This window comes from Leptodactylus fuscus, chromosome 6, assembly GCF_031893055.1.
Source record: "Leptodactylus fuscus isolate aLepFus1 chromosome 6, aLepFus1.hap2, whole genome shotgun sequence".
Classification (NCBI taxonomy): Eukaryota; Metazoa; Chordata; class Amphibia; order Anura; family Leptodactylidae; genus Leptodactylus; species Leptodactylus fuscus.
Window position 1 is genome coordinate 6,561,484 of NC_134270.1, and position 6,311 is coordinate 6,567,794.

General features: G+C 56.5%; 1 protein-coding gene across 1 annotated transcript in view; it reads right to left on the bottom strand.

Annotated features, from left to right (window-relative positions):
* The window catches only part of TEKT3 (tektin 3), a 33,454-nt gene extending 30,904 nt beyond the window's left edge, over positions 1-2,550 (bottom strand). Inside the window, exon 1 of the mRNA XM_075278164.1 lies at positions 2,462-2,550. The gene's annotated coding sequence lies outside the window, so the exon portion shown is untranslated. The remainder of the gene's footprint in view (positions 1-2,461) is intronic.
* Between the last annotated feature and the right edge of the window lie 3,761 nt (positions 2,551-6,311).

The following is a 6,311-nucleotide window of genomic DNA, read 5'->3' on the forward strand; positions in this document are numbered from 1 at the left end:
TAGATAGATAGATAGATAGATAGGAGATAGATAGATAGGAGATAGATAGATAGATAGATAGATAGATAGGAGATAGATAGATAAATAGATAAGAGATAGATAGATAGATAGGAGATAGATAGATAGATAGATAGATAGGAGATAGATAGATAGATAGATAGATAGATAGATAGATAGATAGGAGATAGATAGATAGATAGATAGATAGATAGATAGATAGGAGATAGATAGATAGATATGAGATAGATAGGAGATAGATAGATAGATAGATAGATAGATAGATAGATAGGAGATAGATAGATAGATAGATAGATAGATAGATAGATAGATAGATAGATAGGAGATAGATAGATAGGAGATAGATAGATAGATAGATAGATAGATAGATAGATAGATAGGAGATAGATAGATAGGAGATAGATAGATAGATAGATAGGAGATAGATAGATAGATAGATAGATAGATAGATAGATAGATAGGAGATAGATAGATAGGAGATAGATAGTTAGATAGATAGATAGATAGATAGATAGATAGATAGGAGATAGATAGTTAGATACATAGATAGATAGATAGATAGATAGATAGATAGATAGGAGATAGTTAGATAGATAGATAGATAGATAGATAGATAGATAGATAGATAGTTAGATAGATAGATAGATAGATAGATAGATAGATAGATAGGAGATAGATAGATAGATAGATAGATAGATAGATAGGAGATAGATAGATAGATAGATAGGAGATAGATAGATAGATAGATAGATAGATAGATAGATAGAAGATAGATAGATAGGAGATAGATAGATAGATAGATAGATAGATAGATAGGAGATAGATAGATAGATAGATAGATAGATAGATAGATAGGAGATAGATAGATAGATAGATAGATAGATAGATAGATAGATAGGAGATAGATAGATAGATAGATAGATAGGAGATAGATAGATAGATAGATAGATAGATAGATAGATAGGAGATAGATAGATAGATAGATAGATAGATAGATAGATAGATAGGAGATAGATAGATAGATAGATAGATAGATAGGAGATAGATAGATAGATAGATAGATAGATAGATAGATAGGAGATAGATAGATAGATAGATAGATAGATAGATAGGAGATAGATAGATAGATAGATAGATAGGAGATAGATAGATAGATAGATAGATAGATAGATAGATAGATAGATAGATAGGAGATAGATAGATAGATAGATAGATAGATAGGATATATAGATAGATAGATAGATAGATAGATAGATAGATGATAGATAGATAGATAGGAGATAGATAGATAGATAGATAGATAGATAGATAGATAGATAGATAGGAGATAGATAGATAGATAGATAGATAGATAGATAGGAGATAGATAGATAGATAGATAGATAGATAGATAGATAGATAGGATATATATATAGATAGATAGATAGATAGATAGATAGATAGATAGGAGATAGATAGATAGATAGATAGATAGATAGGAGATAGATAGATAGATAGGAGATAGATAGATAGATAGGAGATAGATAGATAGATAGGAGATAGATAGATAGATAGATAGATAGATAGATAGATAGATAGATAGATAGGAGATAGATAGATAGATAGATAGATAGGAGATAGATAGATAGATAGGAGATAGATAGATAGATAGGAGATAGATAGATAGATAGATAGATAGATAGATAGATAGGAGATAGATAGATAGATAGATAGGAGATAGATAGATAGATAGATAGATAGATAGATAGATAGATATTGGTCCGGCTATCAGACAGATCTGTAGATATTTGCACACATTCGGGGTGACTCTTTCCCTTCCTCTCACATTGGGGGTATTCGGGACTATTTGGGCTATTTCCGGTTCTCTCGGTATGTGTGGGGTCGGGGTTACCCCTGTTCGGTTATTTCGGGTTGTCCTGACCCCTGTGTCCTGTGGGGGACGCCCCTGATCTCTGAGGGGGGCTGCGCTCTGTCCTATATCTGGCCTTTCGTCCTCCTCCTCGGGGGCCGTCTCCCACCTTGAGGTTCTATGAGCGGTGACACATTTTTGCGGGTTTTTCTTGCAGGTATTACTTTGCGCCGCTCTTTTACGGACACAGAATTCTTCGCCATTTTCTCGCAGGTTTTTCTCATTGAATGTCTGCAGTTTATAAAACCTGCCAGTGTGTACGCGGCCGTATTACACATCTTACCACGAGGACACGGCGCAGACTTCCCAGGACACGTGCGACGTCTTTGTGTCACATGATGGCGCCGCGTCAGATAACACCTCAGAACCGCAGACGTACAGAGACAATATGAGGGACCTTACACTGTATACTGGGACTGTCATATATATATGTGAGCACTACAACCCCCAGCAGGCCCGGCTGCCTCCAGCTCTGCAGACATGCTGGGTGTTGTAGTTACTATAGAGGGTCCCCCGGGCACAGCGGGCACTCACCTGCAGGCCGCCCGTCAGTCAGTCAGTCAGTCAGTCAGTCCGTCCGTGGCTGCTCCTCCCGCTGACACCACTTTCTGCATCCCTGCCCGGCCGGCTCATACTGACATGCTGCATGCGTGATGGACGTGACAACCAACCAATCAGCGAGCGAGAACAGTGGCCGGGGGCGGGAGCAGGGGGACAGACAGCCAATGGCGGGAGCAGGGCGGGGCGAGGGAGCGGTTTCCATGGACGCACAGCCCTTAGTAACCAGAGTTAGTGATCTCTGTGAGAACCTGCTGGGGGTGAGAGAGGAGGAGCCACAGAGCGGAGAGGAGGAGCCACAGAGCGGAGAGGAGGAGCCACAGAGCGGAGAGGAGGAGCCACAGAGCGGAGAGGAGGAGCCACAGAGCGGAGAGGAGGAGCCACAGAGCGGAGAGGAGGAGCCACAGAGCGGAGAGGAGGAGCCACAGAGCGGAGAGGAGGAGCCACAGAGCGGGAGAGGAGGAGCCACAGAGCGGAGAGGAGGAGCCACAGAGCGGAGAGGAGGAGCCACAGAGCGGAGAGGAGGAGCCACAGAGCGGAGAGGAGGAGCCACAGAGCGGAGAGGAGGAGCCACAGAGCGGAGAGGAGGAGCCACAGAGCGGAGAGGAGGGGCCACAGCCCGGGAGAGGAGGAGCCACAGAGCGAGAGAGGAGGAGCCACAGAGCGGAGAGGAGGAGCCACAGAGCGGAGAGGAGGGGCCACAGAGCGGAGAGGAGGAGCCACAGAGCGGAGAGGAGGAGCCACAGAGCGGAGAGGAGGAGCCACAGAGCGGAGAGGAGGAGCCACAGCCCGGGAGAGGAGGAGCCACAGCCCGGGAGAGGAGGAGCCACAGCCCGGGAGAGGAGGAGCCACAGAGCGGAGAGGAGGGGCCACAGCCCGGGAGAGGAGGAGCCACAGAGCGGAGAGGAGGGGCCACAGAGCGGAGAGGAGGGGCCACAGCCCGGGAGAGGAGGAGCCACAGAGCGGAGAGGAGGAGCCACAGAGCGGAGAGGAGGGGCCACAGAGCGGAGAGGAGGAGCCACAGCCCGGGAGAGGAGGAGCCACAGCCCGGGAGAGGAGGAGCCACAGAGCGGAGAGGAGGGGCCACAGCCCGGGAGAGGAGGAGCCACAGCCCGGGAGAGGAGGAGCCACAGAGCGGAGAGGAGGAGCCACAGAGCGGAGAGGAGGGGCCACAGCCCGGGAGAGGAGGAGCCACAGCCCGGGAGAGGAGGAGCCACAGAGCGGAGAGGAGGAGCCACAGAGCGGAGAGGAGGAGCCACAGCCCGGGAGAGGAGGAGCCACAGAGCGGAGAGGAGGAGCCACAGAGCGGAGAGGAGGAGCCACAGCCCGGGAGAGGAGGAGCCACAGAGCGGAGAGGAGGAGCCACAGAGCGGAGAGGAGGAGCCACAGCCCGGGAGAGGAGGAGCCACAGAGCGGGAGAGGAGGAGCCACAGCCCGGGAGAGGAGGAGCCACAGCCCGGGAGAGGAGGAGCCACAGCCCGGGAGAGGAGGAGCCACAGAGCGGAGAGGAGGAGCCACAGCCCGGGAGAGGAGGAGCCACAGCCCGGGAGAGGAGGAGCCACAGCCCGGGAGAGGAGGAGCCACAGAGCGGAGAGGAGGAGCCACAGAGCGGAGAGGAGGAGCCACAGAGCGGAGAGGAGGGGCCACAGCCCGGGAGAGGAGGGGCCACAGCCCGGGAGAGGAGGGGCCACAGCCCGGGAGAGGAGGAGCCACAGCCCGGGAGAGGAGGAGCCACAGAGCGGAGAGGAGGAGCCACAGCCCGGGAGAGGAGGAGCCACAGAGCGGAGAGGAGGAGCCACAGCCCAGGAGAGGAGGAGCCACAGAGCGGAGAGGAGGAGCCACAGAGCGGAGAGGAGGAGCCACAGAGCGGAGAGGAGGAGCCACAGCCTGGGAGAGGAGGGGCCACAGCCTGGGAGAGGAGGAGCCACAGAGCGGAGAGGAGGAGCCACAGCCCGGGAGAGGACGAGCCACAGAGCGGGAGAGGAGGAGCCACAGCCCGGGAGAGGAGGAGCCACAGAGCGGAGAGGAGGAGCCACAGAGCGGAGAGGAGGAGCCACAGCCCGGGAGAGGACGAGCCACAGAGCGGAGAGGAGGAGCCACAGCCCGGGAGAGGAGGAGCCACAGAGCGGAGAGGAGGAGCCACAGCCCGGGAGAGGAGGAGCCACAGCCCGGGAGAGGAGGAGCCACAGCCCGGAAGAGGAGGGGCCACAGAGCGGAGAGGAGGGGCCACAGAGCGGAGAGGAGGAGCCACAGAGCGGAGAGGAGGAGCCACAGCCTGGGAGAGGAGGAGCCACAGCCCGGGAGAGGAGGAGCCACAGCCCGGGAGAGGAGGAGCCACAGCCCGGGAGAGGAGGAGCCACAGCCCGGGAGAGGAGGAGCCACAGAGCGAGAGAGGAGGAGCCACAGCCCGGGAGAGGAGGGGCCACAGCCCGGGAGAGGAGGAGCCACAGCCCGGGAGAGGAGGGGCCACAGAGCGGAGAGGAGGAGCCACAGCCCGGGAGAGGAGGAGCCACAGCCCGGGAGAGGAGGAGCCACAGAGCGGAGAGGAGGAGCAACAGCCCGGGAGAGAAGGGGCCACAGAGCGGGAGAGGAGGGGCCACAGAGTGGAGAGGAGGAGCCACATCCCGGGAGAGGAGGGGCCACAGCCCGGGAGAGGAGGGGCCACAGCCCGGGAGAGGAGGGGGCCACAGAGCGGGAGAGGAGGAGCCACAGAGCGGAGAGGAGGGGCCACAGCCCGGGAGAGGAGGAGCCACAGAGCGGGAGAGGAGGAGCCACAGCCCGGGAGAGGAGGAGCCACAGAGCGGGAGAGGAGGAGCCACAGCCTGGGAGAGGAGGGGCCACAGCCCGGGAGAGGAGGGGCCACAGCCTGGGAGAGGAGGGGCCACAGCCCGGGAGAGGAGGGGCCACAGAGCGGGAGAGGAGGGGCCACAGCCCGGGAGAGGAGGGGCCACAGCCTGGGAGAGGAGGGGCCACAGCCTGGGAGAGGAGGGGCCACAGCCCGGGAGAGGAGGAGCCACAGCCCGGGAGAGGAGGGGCCACAGAGCGGGAGAGGAGGGGCCACAGCCCGGGAGAGGAGGAGCCACAGAGCGGAGAGGAGGGGCCACAGCCCGGGAGAGGAGGGGCCACAGAGCGGGAGAGGAGGGGCCACAGCCCGGGAGAGGAGGAGCCACAGAGCGGGAGAGTTGGAGCCACAGAGTGGGAGAGGAGGAGCAACAGCCCTGGAGAGGAGGAGCCACAGCCCGGGAGAGGAGGGGCCACAGAGTGGGAGAGGAGGGGCCACAGCCCGGGAGAGGAGGAGCCACAGCCCTGGAGAGGAGGGGCCACAGAGCGGGCCCTGGAGAGGAGGGGCCACAGCCTGGGAGAGGAGGGGCCACAGCCCAGGAGAGGAGGGGCCACAGCCCATGAGAGGAGGGGCCACAGAGCGGGCCCTGGAGAGGAGGGGCCACAGAGCGAGCCCTGGAGAGGAGGGGCCACAGAGCGGGCCCTGGAGAGGAGGGGCCACAGAGCGGGCCCTGGAGAGGAGGGGCCACAGAGCGGGCCCTGGAGAGGAGGGGCCACAGAGCGGGCCCTGGAGAGGAGGGGCCACAGCCCGGGCCCTGGAGAAGAGGGGCCACAGCGCGGGCCCTGGAGAGGAGGGGCCACAGAGCGGGCCCTGGAGAGGAGGGGCCACAGCGCGGGCCCTGGAGAGGAGGGGCCACAGAGCGGGCCCTGGAGAGGAGGGGCCACAGAGCGGGCCCTGGAGAGGAGGGGCCACAGAGCGGGCCCTGAAGTGCAGGGGCCAAAGCCATAGAGAATAGGAACCACAGCCCGGGCCCTATAGAGGAGG